Raw genomic sequence first — 13,884 nt, 5'->3', positions numbered from 1 at the left:
GGAACTCGTCTTCGCCACCAGAATGTCTTTCGCCCTAATGAAGCTTCACTCACCCTTGGTGTGGTGTGCCAAGCACGTATGGGTGGTTGTTCTTTTTTTTTTTCAATATGCGTTCTCTTCAAGCAGGTTATTTTGTTTTAAAAAAAACAATAAAAAAAAATGAAAAAGAGAAGGGTATATTTGAGAGATGAGGTATTATTTGTTTAAGAGATGTACTCACCTAAAATTGAAACTTTTAAAGGCATGAAACAAAATGTTGCAATTTTTAAGGGCATAAACTAAAATCACCCGTATGAAAAAACACTATTTTTGTTTGTGGGTTTGTGTGTGTGGGGGGCGGTGTTGTGAGGGCGAGAGAGAGAGTTGTTTTTTTTTTTTTTTTTTTTTTTTTAACTTTTTTGTTTCATAATGGGCATTATACTTTAAATATATTATTTCTAATTGAAGAGGGTATTATCATAATTTACTTCATTTTAGTCATCACGTGACATGCACATAACCATTTAATATCTTTTATTTTTTTTTACGGATTCCTAACATAAGGGCTATAATTGAAATGATTATAAAAACATATTAAGAATGCACTTTTTGAAACATGGTGCAACCTGTTAATTCTACTTTGTAATATATACTTATAATCGATACTATTTATATACGAAAAAATTATGTTACAAAATCGAAAACAGTTTGACCTAGCAAAGTCATAACATTACATAAATTGCTACTAAATATTTATTATATTGTGGTCAAAACATACTTTACACGTCTACATTAAAATGCTTAGAAAATCCAGCAACTTATTTGAAAAACTAAAAAATCTCGAGCATCTCTAATCTTGGTCAATACCAAAGTTCGAAATGCCGTTTTCGTTGTCGTTTCGAGTCTCCTGATTTACGGAAAATCGACAAGCCGATAGAAAACCGAACAGAAAAAAATGTGGAAAAGGGTATTCGATTTTCCGTTTTCAAATACCGTTTTCCATGGAAAACCGAACGGAAAAAATGTGACAAAATATATTTAAAGTATATACATGTAATACATACATACATATATTTTTCAATTTTTAAACATTTATAAAGAAAATACATTATGTATATAAATGTGTGCTATTAATGTATATAATATTTTTTATAATTAACATAAAACGATAGCACAAAGAGAAAACGAAAGCAAAAAAAAAATTGCAGGAAAAAAATTAAAAAAACGACAGCAAAAACGAAAAACAACGAAAATTTACGAAAAACGACAAAAAACGAAAAACGACGAAAAAACGGTGAAAACGTTGACGAAACGGAAAAAAAAAAAAAAAAAAAAAAAAACAACAACCTTCGTCGGCCGGACACCTTCCGGCAGCAACTTTTTCACCAAAAATCGACAATTTCCGTCGACATTTAGAACCATGGTCAACACTAAACGAGCTCTTTCTTGTGTTTAGACTTTGCCTTGCCCTTATCTGCAACAACATAGATACTCCTATGAGATTGAAAACTCAATAAGAGGAACAACTAACATGTTATAATGCTTGTTCATATAACAAATAAGATGCAAGAAAGAGTAAGGCAAATATAATAATACACTTTTCTACTAGGATTAATCTATCTCATACTAGATTAACCATAGTAACCTCGTTGTGCGTCACTTAGGCATATATCTCTCTTTTTCATTATCGATCTTTACTTTCGTTGTTACGTTTTTATTGGCTTTATTTTTTAGTGCAAGTTGTGTGGAAAGATGTTGGTCGTTATGTTTCTACTTCTGGTATGACATCTTTCCTCCTGTGTGCAGACTCTTTTTCTGGCAAATTTCCAGTTTTGACAGATTGCTTCGCTGGTGACTTTTTGCTGAGTTATTGCTTCGCTGCTGTCTTCATTACGAGATATCTGCCTCGCTGGTGTCTTCATTGCAAGATATCTCTCGCTACTATCTTCATTGCACAATATTCGCCTTGATGGAGTCTTTACTATGTGATATTCGCTTGAGGCCGGGTAAGGAAACCCGAGATTACTTCCAGGATTGTAAAGCTGCTATAAAAGCCGTGCGCTCCCCCTTAGCAGCCGGGACGCTTTTAATCAAACACTCAGAGCTCTTAGACGTGCAAGACTGGCGGACTGGGAGGCTGTGTGTTTTGGTTGTAAGCGGTGTAGTCTCTCAAACAATATTCCACAAAGATTGAGTGTCTGTGAGAGTTGGGTCTTGTGTTCTCGTGATTGAAGGTTCACGTACTGCTGAAGACTAAAGGTCATCCGAGCCAGGAGGTTTCTCGAAGGGTGGAATTGAGACGGAGCTCAAATTCAGGGGGAGTCCCTGTCTAGGTGATCACTGGTAGTAATAGTCTCTAGGTTTTATTGATTTGTTGTTTGTAATCAGATATAAACCTTGTGTGTACTATTGACTACAAGATAGTGAAAATCCTTTCCACTGGCAGCGTGCTCCCAGATGTAGGTGTGTTTCACCGAAATGGGTAACCATATCGTGTGTACTTTGTTTACTGCATTGTTTTGTTGTTTATCCATAATCCGTGTTCAAGCAAGTTGTCGGACACATTGTCAACACATTGTGTGCGACATCTTGTCTTTACGACTAATCAGAATTTCAATTGGTATCAGAGCAGGCACCTTGATCTTTTTGGTGGTTTCCTGGATTTTTTTTCTGATTACCTATTATGGATAGTTCCCGAGAGGGAGGTTCTATCAATCGCCCTCCAGTACTCGACGGAACCAACTATGGTTATTGGAAGGCACACATGACCGCTTTCTTGAAGTCCCTTGATAGCCGAACATGGAAAGCTGTGATACACGGGTGGGAAGCTCCTATGACGACTGATGACAAAGGAGCCCGTACTGGCACAAAACCCAAAAAGGACTGGACCCCTACTGAAGATGAGGCGGCCCTTGGTAACTCTCGTGCTCTTAATGCTATATTTAACAGAGTCGATAAAGATGTTTTCAGGTTGATAAATACTTGCACTACTGCCAAAGAGGCCTGGGAAATCCTCGCTGTTGCCTATGAGGGAACTACAAAGGTCCGTAAGCAGAAGCTTCAATATCTCAAAACCAATTTTGAAGCCTTCACGATGCTCGAGGATGAATCAGTTGCAGAGTTCAACGTTCACATTCGTGATCTTGCCAATGTATCATATTCTCTTGGGAAACCAATGACAAATGAAGATCTTGTTCGAAAAACCCTGAGAGCCTTGAGCTCTAGGTTTAAAATGAAAATCACGGCCATTGAGGAAGTTCATGACCTAAAGACGTTGAAGTTCGACGAGCTCATGGGATCCCTCATGACTTTTGAGCTCTACCTTCCTAAGGTGAAGAAGAAACCCAGAGGGATGGCCCTCAAAAGCTCTGTTCATGAACAAAGGGAACAGGTATACTCAGACTCTGACAATGATATTGACGATACTATAGCCATGCTTGCAAAAAACTATGGCAGGGTCATGAAAAGACTCAACCAGATGAATGGGAAAAATGTCCCGCAAGATGTCAAGGACAATTTCCAACAACGATTCCAGAAGAACGCTAATCCTCACAGGAATGGTAAAAGCGGTGAACGATCGGGCAAAGGCAAAGGCATTCAGTGTCACGAATGTGAAGGTTTTGGACATATTCAAAAGGAGTGTCCCAACTTCCTCAAGACACAGAAAAAGGGATACAACGCTACTCTTTTGGATGAAGAAGATGAAGATAGCGACTCAGATCAGATAAGTAACTTTGTAGCCTTTACTGCCTCTGTCCATACCCATGAGTCTACTAATGAATTTGGTGAATGATCTCAGAAATATGTTCTAGATGAAGAACTATCTGACGATGCTATGAATGAAGCATACAATACATTGCACACCAAATGGGTTGAGGAATCCCAGATTCTAGACAAACAGAGTGCTCTTATTCTTACCTTGACTGAAGATAAGGCAAGGCTTCTTGAGACGATTGTGGATCTGAAGAAGGAAGTCAGTCGGCTGAATGGAGAACTTGATCAAATGACTAAATCAGTCAGAATGCTGAACTTTGGGACTGACAGCCTTGACAAAATCCTCACCATTGGCAAACCTGTGAAGAACCTGAAGGGGCTTGGATATACCCATGGAGCTTCATCATCCCAGACTACGTTCGTTCCCCAAAAGCAGACTAGCCAGATGTCGCGAAACGTGCCTCAACCATCTGGTAATAAAAATTCTCATAATCTCTCTCGGCATCATTTCTCTGGACCAACCAGGTCTCTAGTCAACAGACCTCGTTGGGTATGCCATTATTGTGGTAGGAAGGGCCACGATCGACCTTTTTGCTATCGGTTGTACGGGAGAAATATCCGTCAGCAAAGGTCCATTCACAGGAATGTCCCACCTCGTCTACAACCTTCTACTCGGCTGGAATGGAGAGTGAAAAATGCCTCCTATCTTGCCAATATTGCCTACACATCTCTGAGTGCATCCACCGGGAGTGACTGGTATTTCGACAGTGGTTGCTCTCGTCACATGACAGGTGATCACACATTCCTGACCAACGTGAAACCTTATTCTAACTGTCATGTTACCTTTGGAGATGGAGTAAAAGCCAAAATTGTGGGTAAAGGCCAATTAAACTATCCTGGTATGTCTTGCTTGACTGAGGCTTTGTTGGTAGAAGGACTTACTGCTAACCTTATCAGTATTAGTCAGCTTTGTGATATGAACTTACGTGTTAATTTTACTCGTAAAAAGTGTGTGGTGATTAATGAGGAACATGATGAACTTATGCGAGGAACCAGGTCACGTGACAACTGCTACATGTGGTCACCCGTACCAAACAAAAATTGCCTCTTGACCAAGGTTGACGAAACCAAGCTGTGGCATCAAAAGCTTGGTCACCTTAATCTCAGAAGCATGCAGAAAATTGTCTCTGAGAAAGCCATCATCGGTGTCCCAAATCTGAAGATTGTTGAAGGAAAAATCTGTGGCGAATGCCAGATTGGGAAACAGGTCAAGAAGTCTCACAAGATGGTGCAACATCTTACCACATCTCGTGTTTTGGAACTTCTTCACATGGACCTGATGGGACCGATGCAGGTCGAGAGTCTTGGAGGGAAGAGATACGTGTTCGTGTGTGTGGATAACTACTCCAGGTACACTTGGGTTGATTTTATTCGTGAGAAATCTGACACTTTTGATGTTTTTGAATCTCTGTGTAAGAAAGTTCAGAGAGAAAAAGGGGAGAGCATCGGCAAAGTGATCAGAATCCGGACTGATCATGGGAGGGAATTTGAGAACATGAGCTTTGCTAAGTTTTGTACTGAAGAAGGGATAGCTCATGAGTTTTCAGCTCCAATCACGCCTCAACAAAATGGAATTGTTGAAAGAGATGGCTAGAGTGATGATGTTAGCCAAAGATATTCCACCATATTTCTGGGCTGAAGCTCATAATACTGCCTGCCATATTCACAATCGAGTTACCATTCGTCCAGGTACTTCTGTCACTCATTATGAAATATAGAGGGGGAGAAAGCCTAATGTGAAGTACTTTCATGTCCTTGGTTCAGTTTGTTATATTCTTGCTGACAGAGATCCACGACGAAAATTTGATCCTAAAAGTAATGAAGGTATATTTCTTGGATATTCTAGAAATAGTCGTGCCTATCATGTCTTTAACAAATGCACTAAGACTATGATGGAATCCATAAATGTGGTGGTAAACGATGATAATGATTTTACTAACAGTACTAATGATGAGGATGAAGTTTTTCATAGTAACACAGATGTCAGGACAGATGCTGAAAACTCTTTGGACGACATCTCTACTGGAAACCCAAATGTCAGGACAGATGATGATGACAAAGTAAGCGACATTGTTCCAGATGAAGGATCTCCTCCTGAGACTGAACAAAGAGTTCCTTCCTGAAGAATCCAGAGAAATCATCCTGCTCATGAGGTGATTGGCGAAATCAGTGAAGGAATAAAGACTCGTCCAAAACCTCCTGTTAACTATCGGGAGATGATTGGTAATCTATGCTTTGTCTCTAAGATTGAACCTAAGAATGTTAATGAGGCTATTGATGATGAATACTGGGTTAATGCTATGCAAGAAGAACTTGTTCAGTTTGAAAGAAATGAAGTCTGGGAACTAGTTCCTAAACCGAACAATGTGAATGTCATTGGAACTAAGTGGATTTTTAAGAATAAATCAGATGAACATGGTAATATAACTCGGAACAAAGCTAGACTTGTGGCGCAGGGCTATTCACAGGTGGAAGGCGTAGACTTTGATGAAACCTTTGCCCCTGTGGCGAGACTTGAAGCCATCAGACTCCTGCTTGGAATCTCTTGTCACCTGCAATTCAAGCTTTACCATATGGATGTTAAGAGTGCTTTCCTCAATGGGTACCTGAATGAGGAAGTCTATGTAGCTCAACCAAAAGGGTTTACAGATCCTAGCTCACCACAGCATGTCTACAAACTCAGAAAAGCTCTCTACGGCCTTAAGCAGGCTCCTCGTGCCTGGTATGAGAGACTGACCCAGTTCCTTGTGCAGAATGGTTATACCCGAGGTGGAGTTGACAAGACCTTTTTCGTGAAAAAGGAGAATGGCAATCTCATGATAGCTCAGATCTATGTTGACGATATCGTCTTTGGAGGAATGTCAAACAAAATGGTGGATCTTTTTGTTCGACAAATGCAGTAAGAATTTGAGATGAGTATGGTCGGTGAGTTAAACTACTTTCTGGGCTTTTAGATCAAACAAATGAGTGATGGTATCTTCATCTCCCAAAGTAAGTATGCCAAAAACTTGGTGAAGAAGTTTGGCTTGGAAAAATCCTCTCACAAGCGGACCCCTGCCGCTACTCACATCAAACTCACTAAGGATGAGAATGGAGAATTTGTTGATCAAAGCCTCTACATGAGTATTATTGGCAACCTTCTTTACCTCATTGCCAGCCGACCAACATAGCCTACTCGGTAGGAGTGTGTGCGCGATATCAAGCCAATCCCAAAGCTAGCCATCTGGCTCAAGCTAAGCGAATCATAAGGTACATCTCAGGAACTGCTGATTTTGGTTTATTGTATACCTATGATACCTACTCTACGCTTGTGGGATACTGTGATGCTGACTGGGCAGGTAGCACGGTTGATAGAAAAAGTACCTCTGGTGGATGTTTCTATCTTGGAAACAATCTCATCTCCTGGTTCAGCAAGAAGCAGAACTGTGTTTCCTTGTCCACAGCTGAGGCCGAATACATCGCCGCTGGGAGTAGTTGCACTCAGCTCCTTTGGATGAAGCAGATGCTTGCTGAGTATGATGTTGATCAAGATGTCATGACATTATTCTGCGACAACATTAGCGCCATCAACATCTCAAAGAATCCAGTTCAACTCAGTAAGACCAAACATATTGAGATCAGACATCACTTCATTCGAGATCTTGTGGAAGAAAAGAAGATCAAACTCGAATACATTCATATCGAAAAACAGCTTGCAGATATTTTCACCAAGGCTTTGGACGCTAACCGGTTTGAAAATCTCAGATCCTCTCTTGGTTTATGTGTTATTGATCAATAGCAATTATTGTTTATCGGAGGGATTTTTGGTCTTATCATCTGTGCTGATCTTTCTCTAATTCTTGTTCGCGTGAATTTTCTCTCATGGGCCCATGTATCTGGTTGGCCCATTTGACTGTTTTGCTGGCCTAAAATGCCAATTGTTGTCTCTCTGGGCCTAAGAACGATCAAGGCCCACTTTAAGTCACGACGTCGTTTTACTCCCTGCCATGCTCTCATTCATGCAGACGGTTCCATTCTCGAGAAAGAAAGGGAAGTTACCTTGTGTTCGAATTTTAAAATTTCCTGTTTTTCTTCGCTGTTCTTAAGCTTTGTTTCCCATATTTGTTCGCTTACCCTTTTCGACGGTTACCTGTGTGGCAGTTTTCTAAAAACTCTGTTCAAAATGGTTGGCACAAGAAGCGGGATCAGCACAACCACTCCCTCAGAGGAAATAAAAGCCACAATGAAAAGGAAAAATGTCGCGACAAAGAAACCTGGCGCTGAGAGTAACATGCATGGTGTTAGGGTTCGGGGACTGCGTCCCAGTGAGCGTGTCGATGGTCAGGCCGGAGGTGCAATCGCTGGGTCATCAGTTCCCCCTGAGAATCCACCCATCTCCGCCGTCAGAAGCGCCATGCTCAAGAAAGCCGCTCTCTCTATCACTGACATCACCGGTGAAGTAAGTTCCAGCAGCTCTTCCAAAGAAGAAAGACAAGACGAAGCGATCCCTGTAGAAGAAATTCGCTCTGGAGGATCTCCAATCGAGAGTCCTCACGAGATTGTCCAAGGTAACCTTAAAGTGTCTGGTATCCCTGTTGATATTTCTCTCCTCCATGTTCAAGAACCACCCCTTGTCGAAGCCATCGGTGGCATACTTGGTTTGAGTGGAGAAGCCGAGAAAGATGTTCCGAAATCTTCTTCTCTAAGGCCAAAGAAGAAGTCTGATCAGGTCCAGGATGTTAGAGAAGACATTCTTGCTTCTCTAAAGGAAAAGATTCAGAAAGATGACGACATCTACCTTGCTACTCTCCTATCGGAAAAGAGAAAGAAGAAAAGAAAGAAGATTGGAGAAAGTGCTGCTGCCATTCCCAGGAAGAAGATGAAGAAACCGGTGAAGATGGGGTTGAACAAGAAGAAGCTGAAGGGAAAATCAGTTCAGAAGACTATTCCAGATGTTCTAGAGGATATAGAGGAAGAGGAGGAAGATGCCTGCCCTGAGATCATGTCCCACATCTCCAGGAAATCTGTTGGAGGCCAAAAGCTTCCTAAGGATGTTCCCGCCGCTCCTCTTGATAATGTCTCCTTTCACGAGGAAGATCGCGTCAAAAAATGGAGGTATGTCTATCACAGATCTATTTTTCCGAAAAAGGAACTGTCTAAGGAAGCCCTGAAGATTGATGTGATCATGGATCTTTTGTCCGATGCTCAACTCGGCAAAACTTGTTGAAGTTTAGAGAGAGAGAGATTCGAATTCAAAGAAATATTCTACTTGATTATTGATATGAAATTGTATCACCCATTTATAGATATGATGGATACAAGAGACTAGACTAGATACATGATAAGTGTAATAAATGTACGTAATAACTACTTCTAGGAAATAGAGAATAATAAATACACAGAGAACAAGACATAGGAAATAACATGAGAAATAAATGCGACAATTTCCCATGTGGAATGAATGCCGAGTGGTGCGAGTCCCAAAGGCACACTCATCAGGGAGAGTGGGCGAAGTGATGAGGACAAGGTGAAGTTTAGCTCGGACGAGTGGTTGTGTTAAGAGAAGGCCGAACTGCCGAGCTAGATTGAACTACCGAGCTAGATTCCAACAGCCGAACTGCCGAGCTCGTCTGGATTTCAACAGCCGAACTGACGAGCTGGATTTCAACAACCGAACTGCCGAGCTGGATTTCAACACTCCCCCTCAAGCTTGACTATATGTTGATGAGGTCAAGCTTGCTACATAGCTCGGAGATGAGTTCCAAGAAACCGGTTGGTTCCAAGATGGTGAGGTCAGTTAGGAGTGAGCTGAGGTGGATTCCAAACTGAGGACGAACTGTATGTGAGACGAGCTGACGATGTGACACGCTGTGGCGAACTGACGAGCTTGATTTCAACACTCCCCCTCAAGCTTGACGCGGAAGGGCGAGCTGACGAGGAAGGGCGAGCTGACGAGCTCGACGATGAGACGAGATGACGAGCTGATGGTGAGACGAACCGAGACGAGCTGACGAACTGATTTTGCTTGGATTGCACAGTTCGAAGAGGCTCGTCAATTGGATAGTCGTTGAGTTGAACTTTCTCGTGGTTGGTCTCAATGTGAGGATGAACTGAGACGAGCTGAGGATGAGCTCGGACGTAGCGAGGTTTCTCTGTTGACTACAACTGATTTTCTTCCAAGCATGCCTGTCTCTTTTGCAGGTCTTCGTTCCTAAAGTTGCGTCTTGGAGCTTATTTACTTCCAAGTATACCTGGTCTATGTTAACAGGCGTCCGGAACAGAAGTTGAGTCTTGGAGCTGGTTCATGTTGTTGTGTGGAGTGATGTTGGAGCTTGACTTGTCCGAGCAGCGTAGAGATCCTTCCAGCCTTGGCATAGCTGGTAGCTCACCTCATGAGCTCGGCGTCTGAGTGAGAACTTGGCGGGACTAGATCGGATAGTCATTGATCAAGTTCTCCCTCTGACTGAGTGATGAGCTCGTTGGATAAGAGATTTATGATGGAGTGAAGAGCTCATGTGGTGAGAGCCCTGAATGTGTCGTTCACTTCTGATAGTTATTCTGTTCTCCCCCTGACTATCAGAAGTGGAGAAGAAGGATGATCTTGAGAGTGAAGACTTCTCAGTGGTGAGCTCGATATGTCCTGGTCGAAGTGGCGAGCTCGCTGTGGCGAGCTCGAGGTGGTGAGCTCGCTGTGAAGTGGTCGAGCTGGTGAGGTCGTTGTAGCGAGCTTGAGGTGGCGAGCTCGCTGTGAAGAGGACGAGCGGGCGAGCAGGTGGCGAGCTCGTTGTGGCGAGGTCGAGGTGGTGAGCTCGCTGTGAAGAGGTCGAGCTGGCGAGCTCGCTGTGAAGAGCTCGCTCGCTCTATGAGAAGCTCGCTCGTGAGGCAAACACATTGGATAGTCATTGATTCAGTGTGTGCCATTTCCCACTTTGGATAGTCATTGATTCATTTCTCCCCCTGACTAGCCAAAGTACATCAAGTTAAGCTTTGTGAGTTTCTTCCAGTGAGAGGTCACCTAGTGATAGCTCGCCGAGTGAGGGCTCGCTGAGTGAGAGGTCACCAATTGATGTTTGGTGAGGATGTGACTCAGTGAGGAGATGACTCGGTGCAAAGCTGAGACGTGGCGATGATGAGGCTCGGAATTCTTCACTTGGCAGATAGGCTTGACACTGGATACTTTGCTGTCAAAGTGCACCACTTCGGATAGGCATTGTTTTGGTTCTCCCCCTGACTATCGGAAGTGGGGCGCTGGAACGAGTGGGGAAGTCGAGGTGCTGGTTCGAAGCTGCGACAGACGTCCATGAATGAGAGATCAGAGAAGACTTGGTCGCAGAGGCGGCGCTCGCTCTTGGATCTCTAGCGACGTTGCGGGGTGTCCGCTGTGGATGGCGCCAGAGGTTGTGGAGTTGTCGGAGAACTAGGCTGCAAGAGTAGAGATGTCACCAAGTGAAGATATCACCAAAGTAAGGCTCGACGAAGAGCTGATTCGGCGACGAGAAGAATCGGTGATGAGGAGACTTGATGATGAGACTCTTGCAGATAGGAGGCTGTCTGGAAAAAAAAAAATAGACTTTGATGTTTCCTGAATTTGGAAGATATGGAAGTGTGTAAGAGCTTTTTTTTCAGATTATATAATAAACTATATGTGAGTACTGAAATGGATAGAGCTTTTAGTATCAGGAAATAAGCTTTTTGGTATTGAACCAGGAAATAAGCTTTTGGTATTGGACCAGGAAATAAGCTCATATATGTCATTTTTATTGTTCTTGAAGATGGGCGAGAGTGAGAGTGATTGACTGCCATTGTTGTTCTCCTGTTTCGCACAGAAGAAGAATGGATTGTTGATTTTTGTGTTCCGCCCGACGACGATCGCCGTCGGGCGGAGTTGGCGGAAGCTTTGAGGTCGAACTTCTCTACTGCTCTGATACCATGTTGAAGTTTAGAGAGAGAGAGATTCGAATTCTGAGAAATATTCTACTTGATTATTGATATGAAATTGTATCACCCATTTATAGATATGGTGGATACAAGATACTAGACTAGATACATGATAAGTGTAATAAATGTACGTAATAACTACTTCTAGGAAATAGAGAATAATAAATACACAGAGAACAAGACATAGGAAATAACATGAGAAATAAATGCGACAATTTCCCATGTGGAATGAATGCCGAGTGGTGCGAGTCCCAAAGGCAAACTTGTCAGGGAGAGTGGGCGAAGTGATGAGGACGAGGTGAAGTTTAGCTCGGACGAGGTGGCTGTGTTAAGAGAAGGCCGAACTGCCGAGCTAGATTGAACTGCCGAGCTAGATTCCAACAGCCGAACTGCCGAGCTCGTCTGGATTTCAACAGCCGAACTGACGAGCTGGATTTCAATAGCCGAACTGCCGAGCTGGATTTCAACAAAACTGTCTCTGGAATCGGGCCCTATTACCCTAAACTGGTGAAAGAGTGCATAGTCAACTTGTCCTCTGAAGTAGATCAGCCTCATCACCCTGAGTTTGGGAAAGTCTACGTGCGCGGCCAATGCTTTGATGTCTCCTCCACTGCCATCAACGAGTATCTGGGAAGAGGAAAAATTGTCTCTACTGATCGGCTTCCCTCCTTGGATGTGATTGCCAAAGAGCTCACTAACGATGAAAAGAAGACTTGGCCTTCTAAGGGTTCTCTGCCGTGCTCAGACCTCTCGGCAAAGTACTCGGTTCTGTACAGAATTGGCATTGCAAATTGGGCCTCTTCCTCTCACGGCTCAAGCATCAAGACAGACCTGGCATGCCTCATTTATCATATTGGTACTCAGGCGTCCTTCGACTTTGGGGAGTTTGTTTTCAGCCACCTGGCAAAGCATGCCAAGTCTTATGCAGTGAAGCTTCCTATTGGCTTCCCCTCTCTCCTGTCAGGCATGTTGGTGGCTCAGAAGAGGGATTTACTCAGGACTGACGACATTGCAGGTAAACCCCCCAGTGAACTCTCATTCAGTCCTAAGTTGTTTGAAGGGAAACATGCCAGGGATCTTGTCATGCCATCTGTCGCTACATCGGTCTCCCTTGGTCGTACCATCAAAGTGGCTCCCCTGTCAGAAAGTACTAAGAGCGATATTCTCAAAGGCTTGTTGGAAGAAGTTGCTGCTCTTAAGGAAGTCATTGATATCTCTACTCGAAGAAAGACAGCTTGTGAGCGTCTTATCACTGTCATGACTCCCTCCTCTACCACTGATGGTGCTTCTACGTCTCAACCGAGTCCTTCTGTGTGTTCTGATGAAGAAGAGACAGAAGATGATGTCAGCAGCGATTCTCAGAGTTCTCTTGCCAACGAAGTCTCTAATCCCTCTAGTTGATGTTTTTTTTGTTCTGGTCTGTAACATCTAACTTCCTCTTAGACAGCTTTTTTTGGTTTTCTTCGCTCCTATTGCTTGTGTTTCAGACTGATGTGTTCTTCTGGATGGTTTGTAAGACAGCCTTCTCATACTTTTGCTGGTTAATGATATGCTGTGTGTTCAAGTTCTCATCTTTTCAGGCTGTTTGTTCCTCCCTCTGTGTTGGTCTATCCTTGCCTTCGGTATTTTTTTGAGGCAATCAGGGGGAGAGGCGTCATGAGGTCATTTATTTTGACTCTCTTCTTTGATCATGACGCTTGTATGAGAACTAGTCCCGGAAGTGCTTGCCTAAAAAATAGCCAAAGGGGGAGATTGTTGTAACGTTTTTATTGGCTTTATTTTTTAGTGCAAGTTGTGTGGAAAGATGTTGGTCGTTATGTTTCTACTTCTGGTATGACATCTTTCCTCCTGTGTGCAGACTCTTTTTCTGGCAAGTTTCCAGTTTTGACAGATTGCTTCGCTGGTGACTTTTTGCTGAGTTATTGCTTCGCTGCTGTCTTCATTACGAGATATCTGCCTCGCTGGTGTCTTCATTGCAAGATATCTCTCGCTACTATCTTCATTGCACGATATTCGCCTTGATGGAGTCTTTACTATGTGATATTCGCTTGAGGCCGGGTAAGGACACCCGAGATTACTTCCAGGATTGTAAAGCTGCTATAAAAGCCGTGCGCTCCCCCTTAGCAGCCGGGACGCTTTTAATCAAACACTCAGAGATCTTAGACGTGCAAGACCGGCGGACTGGGAGGCTGTGTAGTTTGGTTGTAAGCGGTG

This window comes from Urtica dioica, chromosome 5, assembly GCF_054948205.1.
Source record: "Urtica dioica subsp. dioica isolate 48M chromosome 5, U.dioica_male_clone48M_v1_H2, whole genome shotgun sequence".
NCBI classification, from domain to species: domain Eukaryota; kingdom Viridiplantae; phylum Streptophyta; class Magnoliopsida; order Rosales; family Urticaceae; genus Urtica; species Urtica dioica.
This window is presented reverse-complemented; position numbering follows the sequence as displayed.